This window comes from Rhinopithecus bieti, unplaced genomic scaffold (assembly GCF_001698545.2).
Source record: "Rhinopithecus bieti isolate Rb0 unplaced genomic scaffold, ASM169854v2 scaffold_11380, whole genome shotgun sequence".
Lineage (NCBI taxonomy): Eukaryota > Metazoa > Chordata > Mammalia > Primates > Cercopithecidae > Rhinopithecus > Rhinopithecus bieti.
In genome coordinates this window covers 5,336,241-5,349,156 of record NW_016807225.1, presented here as the reverse complement: position 1 = coordinate 5,349,156, position 12,916 = coordinate 5,336,241, and the positions used below count along the sequence as shown (strand labels likewise).

Here is a 12,916-nt window from a genome sequence, read left to right as displayed (position 1 = left end):
AATAGATGTCCACAAAGGACCATCCATGATTATAAAACCTTTATATTAAGACGTCATCTTTAGCTGGGGAAGAATGTCTAAAAACTTAGGCCGAATTCTCTCACTGGAGTTATCTCTGGTACCAACTGAAACCTCAGACTGCTTGATGGGCTACGTGCTGGGCTTCTGCATAAATACCGTCTCCCTCAGCTGAAGGTATTTCAGTCTGCTGAAGGATTCCAGGTCACAGTCACAAACTGTTAAAGTCCTTTTTGTGATAACCACTGAGAAGCTCAAAGAACACCTCAACTAGCAATGCAAATTTGTGTGAGAGGTCTATGCAGTCTATAGATATGGAGACCAAAACAGAGAAAACCCAGGTGGCCTTAGCCAAAGAAACAAAATGGATGGGGGAAGGTGAGAATACATATATCTTTCAACATTTATTCACTTAACAAACATTTAATGAAAATGCTTTAACCAGTAAATTCACTCTACTAGACAGCAGCAATACAAAGATGAGAAGTCACTGTTCACCATCACAATCGCAGCGACTCTAGTAGGAGAAACAGACTTGTGAGGAAATCCTTGTAACCTAAGGAGTTCATTCAAGAACAAATATGGAAGCTATGAAGTCTGCCTGCGAAAGGTAGCTTCCAAGAGAAGCAATCATTTGGGTCTTCAAGAATAATTAAAAGTACACCAGGCAAACAAGAAGGGAGGGTAATCCAGGAAAAGGTAAAATTTTCTATGCTCTCTTCCTCTACAGAGGTGACCATAGCATACATTTAGCTTCCTCTCTCTAGTTAACCTGCCCAGCTGCAGGTCAAATAATTCTTTTATCCACTCTCTTCACTAGCAAAGCAAATCTTGTCTAAATCCCTTTACACAAGATTTATGAATTGTTTGCAAGTATGCCCCCAGATATTGATTCCTCAGTCCTTGAGTGAGGTTGGGGTGGTTGGCACAGTTGTCTCTTAGCCAAATAGACTGATCAGGGAGCCTTGGATGGTGGCTAACTGAGCAAGGTCTAATGGTGCACTCCACTTGAAAACTCTTGGAAGACTGATCTAATCACTGCCTCTTTTTCACATTATCCCAACCCTAGGTGTTTTTTACGTTCAGGAAATGACCATGCATTTCCTCTCTGCTTTTCACCACTTATTTCCTTCTTCCAAGCCAGTAGTCACTTTGGCAAAGTGAGAAAAGAATTCTTAACATTTCTATAACATGTTTTAAGCTTAGCAATTGTTATTCTCTATGGAGCCAGAAGAGGTGGTGAGGGGAGAATTAAGAAAAGTTAAAAAGCTTTTTAAGGTATGTTTCCCACATGTTGTTTTGGAGTGTGATAGGTGGGCAGCTTAATGGGAAAGGAAAGTGAGGGGGAAGTTGTGGTTGTATTTCAGCTGGAAAGCAAGGAAGCCTCGTGGTATATCAGATGTGGTAAGCCCTCCTGCAATCAATCATTTGCATGCCAGGAATATTCTTCCTCCTCAACAGCTATTCCAGCCCTTGGTCATCTGTCTTCTCTAACTCCTTTGATCATTACTTCTGCCAGCAGCATGCAACCAATAACTTTATTATAGAATGTCTAACTTCTGCTGCTTTGGAAGTTGATGTTTGGCTTTCCTCCCTCTACTCTTAACTAATTTGCAAATTGTATGCACAATTCAAATCTTAACTGGATATGGCATGGTCATTAGGAACACTTAGACCACGTTTAGATCCTAATGTTTCTATGTACTGGCTGTGTGATCTTGGTAAGTTACTGAGCGCTCTGTAGTGGGGAACATTAGACAGACGTATAACCAGTTCTCACAAGGAATGATCCTGGAGAACTGACATGCTCATCACCTAGTGTCACAGTCAACTATCAGAAATGTCGTAGAGTGTCTTTGCATTCATTACTTGCAACTCTAAGTTGCAACAGATCCCCAGAACAGTCATATGTGAAGGAAGAAATCCCAAGGAATTAAATCATCCTTGTGACAGCAAAGGGAGCTTCTAGCACCCAATAGAATCCTTACTCTAGGTAGGTGGTATTATCCCCAGCTGTGTGTCCCCGAGAAACACTGGGAGATCTGGAAAGCTGCACCTCTCTCTAGGTCCATGCTGCTTTAAAACTAAGTACTATACAATCTCTGTATGTTTCTGCATCCTTGTCAGTAAAGGAACTTGACATCCTCCATCTGGGCCTGCTGGCATCTTTCTGCTAATCATATCACCATCATGTGTCATTATTAATCATGTCATCATTACAGGAGATAGTGCCTATAAAGCTCTTAACACAGTCCTTTGTATTTAGCTATAATTGTAAATATATTATAATTTATAAATATAAATTAGAATCATTTATAATTATGTACATTATTTTAATTTTTCTGAGAATCTACCAAAACACCACACACTGTATGCCTATTATCTCAAATGCTTACAACATTACAAGGTATATAATTGTCACTTTCTTTGAAGATCTGGGGAATGAAACCTCAGAAAGGCAGTGCAATTACTCCAAGATCACCCAGCTACTTAGTGGTAAGACACGATTTGAATGGAGGTCAGCATCTGTACCATTATCCCTTCCTTCCTTTACGATTAAGCCTCAAAGAATTTTGCTCCCAATCATGTGTTGACACTCGTAATAAAGGATGTGATTAATGCAGTGGATCAGTAGCAAAAGGGACAGCATTGCCTTGAATCCGCACTTTGCAGGATATTTTTATTTCTATAAAATTTGCCATTTGTTGGCAGTGATAGTATAGTCCCTGCCACCCTTACTCCAACACATACCAGCACTCCTGCCATTGCCAACTTTCACTCCAATTTTTTTACACATTGCACTTAAGCTTATTTATGAAATTAGCCATCAGGGTGAAGAACTCTGGACAGCATGGAAGGCTCCTCCACCTGCCTCAAGACTCAGCTCAAATGGCACTGTTTTTGTGATGCCTTCTCTGACTTAGCCCAATGATTGAAGCTTTTGCCTCAGAGCAACCATAGTACCAGTGCAAGCCTCTGATGGAGCACTTACTAATTACTATTATTAGAGCTAACATTTATTGAGCAGTTACTATGTGCCAGGCATGATTCTAAGTGTTCTCCATGCATTATCCCATTTTATCCTCATAGCAATCTTTTTGGGTAAAGAGTATTATTACATTAATTATTCAACTGAGGAAACTGCACTGATTGCAATTACTTTTCTTCTTCCCCTGCCCTTTAGACTAAGTATTTATTCATGATGGAGACTGTCTTACCCTTCTCTTTTTAACTCATCCCCATGGGTTGACACTTCCAATGGGCTAGGGGCTGGTAGACATTATTCTTACAAAAATATATAGTCAGTACTACTCTCAGTTTCATATTATGAGTGAGGAAACTGAGACTCAAAGAGATTGTGTAGGTTTCTGAAAGGCAAAGTCCCCGCTGGTAAGAAAAAAGAGCTGCTATTCAAGTCTACGCTCGTCCGTTCGCTTACCTAACTCCGTCTCCCATGGTAGGTATGAAAATGAATGCTTTTTGAACCTACAAAATGCAAGAACAGAATGAGTGAATAGTAGTACACTTTGTGTTAGGTGGCAGGGTCAGAAGGATATGCTATGTGCTAAAAGGGAAATCAGGAACCACCAACACATCATGACTTCCTAAGAAGACAGGTTCAGTCATGCATACACAATGACACATTTGTAAGAGACAAAACAGACCTCTGTGAATCACTACTAATCAATAGTTTAAAGATAGAGAATGGTCTTTGGAGTAAGAGATCTGAGTTTAAACGTTTAAACACTTGCTTTCACTTTTCCTCTGCAGGACCCGAGGTGAGTAAATGAATCCATCTGAGCCTCAATTTCTCCCTATCTGTAAAATGAGGATAACAACAACCTGCTTGACACAAACTATTATGAGAATTCCAGTGAGATAATATATACAAAAATGTATGAATAAACTCTAAATACCATCAGGTTGTTATTTTTCATCTCTCTCCCAGGGCTTACATCAAATGCTGTCCAAAAAGTGCTCACTAGCCCTCATTTCTAATATGTTTACGTACAGATATTCCTGAGAGAAGCACTCATGAAAAGCAGCTCTTCCTTAATCCTTGTTAATTCTTCAAATGAGGCCCCAATGTGTACTTTACCACAAGCCACAGGCTCTTGCATTAACAAAATGATTACATTTTTTCAAACTGCTAGGTTTTATTCCCAGCTTTATCACCCTGATAAGAGTTTATAGATGGGAAAATACAATCAAATAAAACTTCAAGCTCAGTTTTGTGCAGAACTGATACTGTCTCTCCTGCTTGAGATGAGAAATAAAAGCATCGTGAATGAAAATATCATTGAGTTCAACAAGCTAAATATCTTTGGAGAGATTGATTTACTGTAAAATCCCCTCTGGAAATCAGAGTCACCTATGCATTCACAAAGCCATCCTATTTCATGGGCAATTCCCCTGGTTTCTAACAGGTTTTGACTTTCACACTCTCAGCCCGCTGGTAGCCCAGGAATCATTGCTCTTGACTTTATCAGTAACAGCAGTCAAAATATTACCTGGATTAATTCCATTTTCAGAAAGAAAAAGGATTTTCTTTCAGGATATTGAGGTCTCAAGAAGAAATACATATTGTGAATGGTGGGTGGAAAAGAGTGATTGCAGGGAATTTTGATTCATTTGTCTTTTCCTCTAGCTGAATTCTCCATGAAGATAGTTTTTTATGAATAATTTCCTTTCCTCAGTTCTAGATATGGCATTTTATGGTGCTAATATAATGAAACACATTGAAATATCTCAACTTATATGAAACATGAGTTGCTTAGAAAATTCCAAATATGTCACTACAGTGATCTATACTACTGTGTTTGGTAATTACTACTTTGAAAAGTCAAAGAAACAGACGTCAATAATTCAAGAGCTTGTTAGAACCAGGTATTTTCCAACTCTTTTCAATGAGTCCTCCTATCTCCTCATGAGGAATTTCCCCAGAGAAAATCCCAACCATTTTTGCCTCCTCAAATGCATCATTTATTAATGCAAAGGGCTCATGAGAAGAAATGTGGACAGTTAATTTTGCTAGAGTGCAATCCACTATGAAGTAATTACACATAATCTTCATTATATGGGACCATAAAACAGAGCATCCACGGTTTATGCAAACCTGGACGGGGGGGAGTGATGATTTCTGATAATGAGAGCAAAACAAAAAGTCTAAACTCTTTAGGCTGGCTCCAATCTGCCTTGCCAAATGTATGTTCAATTCTTGCTGTATAAAAATCCATTTATCACTAACAAATCATTGGTGTTTCTTTGTCATTGCTTTTGCTATTTTCCGTATCTAGAATACCTTTCCTCTTTTACCAAAGAAAGAGGGAATTTTTAGTCATTCGCTATATATAAAGCACCTACTGTGTTCCAGACCCTTAGAATACATCAGTAAACAGACATCTTTGCCCTCTTAAAATAGTATGGTGTATTAAGACTGCAGGCTCAGGTGGGGTGCAGTGGCTCACACCTGTAATCCCAGCACTTTGGGAGACCGAGGCGGGCGGATAACCTGAAGTCAGGAGTTCGAGACGAGCCTGACTCACATGGAGAAACCACATCTCTACTAAAAATACAAAATTAGCCAGGCGTGGTGATGGGCACCTAGTCCCAGCTACTTGGGAGGCTGAGGCAGGAGAATCACTAGAACCTGGGAGGCGGAGGTTGCAGTGAACCAAGATTGTGCCCTTGCACTCCAGCCAGGGCAATAAGAGTACTTAAAAAAAAAAAAAAAAAAAAAAGCCTGAAGGCTCTGGGTCCTGGCTTTGCCTTGAACAGACTATGTAAACTATGTGATTTTGCACAAGCTACTTAACTCTCTGTTTCTCATCTGTAAAGTGGGCATACTAATAGTATGTATCATCTAGAAATGCTGTGGCTTTAAATGGATTGATGGTGGCTATAGTCAAAAGCTGATGGAAAGTCAAGAACTCAATAATCAAGCTACTATCATAATAAACTTTACTTACCAGGCCCTACACCTTTCTTCCAAGGTTGAGATAAATTTCTACTCCTTCTGTGAAGTTTTTCCTTAAACACCTCAGCCAGGAATTTTTTTCCTCTTTTCTTTCAACAAACATTTATTTGCTGAATGGAAAATAGTATTTATCTTCTATGCCAACCCTGATCAAGAAATCATGGCTGCTTAGAGTCAGGGCTAAGAAGTAATATGAGGCCAATTTCAGAATCTCTAGAGGAAAAATTATATGCCAAGACTGATGAGTGATGTGTGACATAAATGAGGAAAAGTCACAAGAAAAGACTGAGTGACAGAACTCAGTGATATATTTATGTAACCAAAATACTTATTCCTCTGCTTACAATGGTTATATCTGAGTAAGTTATTTAACTTCATCAAGCCCCAACATCCTCATCTGTAAAAATATCATAAAGGGTAGTACCTTCTAGTATTGTTGGACATATCAAAAGATATATTGTATATAATGCACCTAGTTAGAGGCTGGTACACAGAGCTGACTTCATGTTTGTCGTTATTATTCTTGTTGTTATCACTATCTATTACCACCAACTGGAAATACCACCAGATGGGCCTTGATTACATGAAGCAGAGTGTGAGCTTTTTAATGCATTGCCTCAGTCTTCCCAGTTAGTAACTCTTGTGGGCAGCAACCCTTTGAACCTCAAGTGCCTAACATCTGGTCCGGAGGATTAGGTACTCAATGTATATTTGTGGTGTGGGTGAAGTCAGAATGAGAATATCTTTTTTTGCTACATCCAGCTGAGGAAGGTCAAAACTAAGGAGGTAAATGAATTGCTGAAAAGTCTCTCTTTCCTGAGCCAGCATTGCTGCTTTTCTGGTACACCAAGAACAAAATGAAAGGAGATGAAATTAATATTAGATGGGGTTTTCCTCCAGGGAGAATCTACAGCTATACTTCTTTGCGAAGGACATGGATGACCCAGGCCACAATTCAGCTAAGGTAAGATACTGCATCCCACCACTCTAGGCTTTATGCTAAGTATGTTGAAATAAACCATAAAAGGACAGAGTGACAAAGTAAACCCTAGAGGTATAAGGGGAAAAGCATTAGTGTATTCTGAAAAAATGATACATTTAATAGCACAGTGTTGTTGTAAGGCCATTTGAGGCACCATAAGAAAGAAAAACGGATGGAGCTGCCCTGAAGGTGGAATGTAGGGAGCAGAGATACTGCAATACACAAGAGCTGTCTGGAACTGCTCTTGCAGACAACGCACAAGTCCAATAAAAGGCTGCAATGCTTGGACTACCCACCAGAGGAGGATAAAGCACACATTTAGCCATTTTTTTTTCACGGGAAAGCTTTGTCTCTCCATCTTCAATAAAGCAATGGAGTTCAGGTTGTCGAAGGCTCAAATCTGGGAAGTACCTAGAAGTACCACTCAGCTGTCATTAGTCATGTTGGCCATGGCTGGAAGGTTTAAGTACCTTTCTTACATTTTCAGAGCACAGTGATTACAGCACTTTTACAACATTGCTTTATTTTAAATTTGCTATTACAGTAGTCCCATTGTCTGCATAAGCAAAGCAATATGTTCATTGTTTTGAAAAAAACCTGAGGTAAAAAAAACCTGAGGCTCAGATACATTAACTGACCCAAAGCCACACAATTATAAAGTAGTGAGCAGGTACCAGGTTCTCCAGATTTGGCCCTAATTCCCACTTCACAAGGCTATGTTCATTTTGCACAGCCCTTATCCTCAAAAGACAAGTTCATCTTCCCAGTGACCAGTTAATTCTTCACACATCCTCTAAGTCTGGTGGGGAGGGAGGGCAAGAATGGGGTGCTTTCCTGAAAATAATTATTTCCCACAAATAACCCAGGAGTTTTCCATTAACTCTTTACTGGAATCCTAGTACTTTCACTTAAAAATAAACATTTTATTTTGGAAGTTTAGATTTATAGAAAAGTTATGAATCTAAAAGTTACGAAGCTAATGTAAGCTCCCATATGCCCTTCACCCAATTTTTGCCAAATGTTAACATCTTACACAACTCTGGTACATTTGTCAAAACTAAGAAATTAACAATGGCACATTACCGTTAACCAAACCCCAGACTTTATTCACATTTTTTAGTCACAGTTTTTCCACTCATGTCTTGTTTCTGTTTCAGGAGCAGACCCAGGATACCACACTGCATTCACAATGTCATTATGTGAATCTCATCCTTTAGCCATCCGCCTTTGGGAAATGTAGACTTTCAGTGTTTTGAAGACAGATACACCATGCCTTTCATGAGGCCTAGCATAGACAGACACCATACCTTGAAGACAGATACTATGCCTTACCTGAGGCCTAGCCTTTCCTAATGCTGAGCTTTGCCTAGCACATGGGAAGTACATGATTGATGATTAATTTGCCATGCAGAATCCTTTTTTATTTTTAAGAGATGGAATCTCACTCTGTCGCCCAGGCTGGAGTACTGGCGATCTCGGCTCACTGCAACCTCCGCCTCCCGAGTTCAAACTCTTCTCCTGCCTCAGCCTCCTGAGGAGCTGGGACTACAGGTGCATGTTGCCACACTCGGCTAATTTCTTTTGTATTTTAGTAGAGACGGGGTTTCACCGTGTTGCCCAGATTGGTCTCGAGATCCTGAGATCAGGCAATCCACCTGCCTCGGCCTCCCAAGTGCCAGGATTACAGGCATAAGCCACTGCTCCCCGCCCAGAATCCGATTTTAATCATTGTTATGAAAACCTGAACCATCAGTCTTAAGATTCAGGTTTCTTTTAAGGTGGAGGCAGGGCACATTCAGACTGAGGGTAACAAGTTCTGCTGAGCTTGCAAAGCTACTTTTCAAATTCAGAGTAAATGTGAAATATAATAGTCATCAGCTGAGTAAAGAAAACAGCCTGTTAAACACTTAAACAGCATTAGCTTTCCCTTCAACCAAATCTAATAACCCACCAAATGAAAATTAAGGAGAAATACAGGATTTGTAAGAACTTGGAAGAAATGTAAATAAGAATTTAATCAGTCTATTACACAGACCAGAGTTGGTGGCACACCGTTAAACATTCTCATCCTAGAACCAGTATCTATGTATAGCTGTTAATTGTGCAAATTCCTCAGTTCTTCAATGCTATGTTTCCAAACCAGCTGCCAAGTACAGCTATTTTTTGTTTTATAAACAAAGACAATTTTAAAAGTTGGCGTGAAGGTAAGGGAGAATGGAATACATGATTTTAAAAGCAAGTGCAACCAAACTTTCATTCTACAGTGAACTTTTTTTTTTTTTTTTTTTTTTTGAGACAGAGTCTCACTCTGTCACCCAGGCTAATCTTGTACAGAGCCAAGCACAGTGGCATGATCTTGGCTCACTGCAGCCTCTGTCTCCCTGGTTTAAGCGATTCTCCTGCCTCAGCCTCCTGAGTAGTTGGGATTACAGGTGCATGCCTCCATGCCCAACTAATTTTTGTATTTTTAGCAGAGATAAGGTTTCGCCATGTTTGCCAGGCTAGTCTCAAACTCCTGACCTCAGGTGATCTGCCTGCCTCAGCCTCCTAAAGTGCTGGGATTACAGGTGTGAGCCACTGCATCTGGCTAGTGAACCATTTAGAAGTGTTAAAAAATATGAAAATGGTTTTCCTTGGCTATTATACTTTCCACACAAAATACATAAACATTGTCTAGGGAAGCTCTCAATGACTCTGGATGAATAATTCAATGAAAAAGAGAATACCCCTAATGTTATTTTACTTGCTATAAGCAGCCTTGTGAGAAATATCTCTCAAATTTTCCATGTCCAAAACCATCATGTAAATACATAAAGCAATATATATTTTTCAACTGGAAGTATTTGGTACTAATTTGATTATTATTCTCTTGAATATGTCACTGCTTGCCTAGCATTTTTTAGAAAAATGTATATCTATAGGAAATCTACATACACACAGATAGGTAAACATACAGATAATTTAAGCTTTCCGAGGATAGTATTCATTTTGGTAATCCCAAGATCAGCTACAGTATCCTTAAGAAATGCTTGAGTAAGGAAGGAAGCAAAACAGGTTTATTTCAGGTTGGTAGGGGACTGCTACTAAATACCTTTCCTCAGCCTATCCATGAAATATCAATGGAATCTCTTCAACAAAGATGTTTTGCACCTAGAGCTGCTACGATTGCTATTTTCTCCAAAGGAGAAACTTGTAAATTCACAAGACCCAACATAACTCATGCCTAGCAGTCAATAGAACTCCCAAAGCCTCAGATTTTTTTATCTGTAAAATAATACCTCTTTAAAAAGACATTACAAAAGTCAAGTGTGCTCATTCATTTATTGACTAAACAATTATTAAGTGAATAGCTAACATGTACTGAATAGCAAGTAAGGGTATCAAGAGAGAATCAACAACAACTGAGTCTCTGTCCTGATGGAACCAATAACTATGAGGGAAGAATGGCATCAATTAAAGGCGTGTGCTAGATTGGGCTCAGTGGCTCGCACCTGTAATCCCAGCACTTTGGGAGGCCAAGGTTAGAATTGCTTGGGGCTAGGAGTTTGAGAACAGTCTGGGCAACATAGCAAGACCCGATTTCCAAAAAAAAAAAAAAAAAAAAGTACAAAAACTAGCCAGGCATGGTGGTGCACACCCATAGTCCCAGCTACTTGAAAGTCTGAGGCAGGAGAATTTAGCCCAGGAGTTGGGGGTGACAGTGAGCTAGGATCGTGCCACTATACTTTAGCCCGGGCATTCCATGAGAATAAATCGACGAGCATAGAGTCTCTTGACATCTAGGCTTGGAACTGGCACAATGTAACTTTGCTGCCTTTTACTAGACAACACAAGTCCAAAGTCAGGTATTTTAAATAAGTAGAGAAATATATTCCACCTCTTGATGGGAAAACCTCCAAAAGCATATTTTAAAAAGGTGTGGATACAGGGCAACAGAGTGAGACTGTCTCAAAAAAAAAAAAAAAAAAAAAAGTGTGTACTGAAATGGCGGTTATCGAGTTCACAAGTGCATTAAAATCAATAGGACAACTTGGTAAAACTCAGATTGCTGGGCCCTATCCACCTCCAGAGTTTCTGGTTCAGTAGATCTAGAGTGGGGTGGGAAAATTTCTACTTCTAACAGGTTGCCAGGTGATACTGATGTCACTGATGTGGCAATCGCACTTTGAAAACAACTGCAGTAGTAAATATAAAATTAAAATTTTGTTAATTGCAATTGAAAGGTAGAACTAACTGAAGAATGGGATTTGATGTCGTTAGAGAAGTTAGAGGCAGCTTCCAAGAGCAAATTACCTTGAAACTAGATCTGCGTTTGTGTTTGAGAAAATATGTGAAGAAGACATATCCTAGGCATTGAGAAGAGAATGTGCAAAGCCTGTGTAGTAGAAACAGGGCAAAAACTAGGGACTGAAAGAAGTCCTGTGTGGCTGGGAGTGAGGAGAACGGTGTGGGGTGGGGAGTACTCAGGACTGGGGCTGAACAAAGAAATGGGGGCCAACTGGTACAGAGCATTGTAAGCCCACCACAGTATTAAAATAATTAACTGGAAGACCATTAGTCTGCGTCAGCTCCAATGCTGTGGGTTCCTACCTAAGCAAACCAAAACCCAACTCAGAGTGAAGAGTCATAGCCTAGAAAAGCAAACTCGAGCTTAACAATCCGAAACTAATGCCTAACCTCGAACTACAAACTTCCATTTTAATCAATCAAACATTTTCTTTCCTGTGCTTCTGTGAACACCTTATAAGATTTCCCCTCACGCCTTTGTCATGGAGCTCTGAACAGCCCAAGTCTCATGTTACCTGATTCATGAATTGCTGAATGCTCAAATAAACTCCTTAAAATTTGAATGTGCCTGAGTTTATCTTTTAGTCATTCCTGCATATTATTCTTTGAGCCTTGGGAAGCCAAGAAAAGACGGTAAGTGAGGAAGGTGACAAGAATAGATTTCATTCTCTGAAAAGCGTTTTCTGGCTACTTCTATTGACTAGACCCACATACGAAGCCACTTCCTAGAGTCTATCGCACTATCGATGTTGAATTTCTCTGATTTGGACCTCAGCTCTGCCAATTACAACCTCAGTAAGTTACCCACTGCTTTAACTTTCCATTTCCTCTTCGGTAAAATGCTGGAGGTAATTCCTTTCTAATCAGGTTTGTGAGGACTGACTAAATTTATCACATGCAGTACCTAGGCCCATGTCTGACACCAAGTTACCATTCAAATCTCAGCTGCCATTATCATATTATTCACTGAGAGCATAAAAAAAATGCTACTGGGCAATAGGAAGTTTTCCTCTAATCCACAGGGGCAGGAGAAAATAGATTTAATTTTCTTAAAAGCTTTTTCAGGTAACATATCTTACTGTAAAGGTGACAACAGCCTAAGCCACAAAGGAAGAGAGTGGAATCTCTAAATAGCCAAAAACCAGAGCAGTTTCAGTGTCTGTGAAATTAAGGACATAATGACAGAAATCGATATAAGTCACCCAGCCCCTAATGGGAACCGAAATGGAAGCTCCAGACCTACAGGATATTTTTTTCTGTTTTGCTTCCTGTTGTTGTATCCCTAGTACCTAAAAGAGTGCTTCAGACTTGGAACTTCCTTGTTGAATGGAAATGAGAATCCATCCATGTTTTTATATTCAATTGAATTTGGAGGCAATTCATTTTGCTGCCATCACTCAAGTCTCCTGTTTTGCCTGAGTGGCTGGTCACTTACGGAGAGTGTAACGTGGGTGTGTGGTTTCTGAATTGATATCTGGGGTCACTGTATCTAATGTCTGAGTCAGTGGAATGCTGTCACCAGGGAAGCAGCAGAGTGTGTACACTACACCCTCAGACTATAGTGTGTTTGGGCCAATGCTGAGTCAATGCAGCCAGCACCTGGATGACAATCAGGACATTCATTGACATCTCCTGCTCAGAATTCTGTTAAA

General features: G+C 39.7%; 1 protein-coding gene across 1 annotated transcript in view; it reads right to left on the bottom strand.

Moving 5' to 3' along the window:
- Positions 1-12,916, bottom strand: part of LOC108534983 (neurexin-3) — a 766,104-nt gene that overhangs the window by 224,593 nt on the left and 528,595 nt on the right. The gene's annotated exons all lie outside the window — the stretch shown is intronic.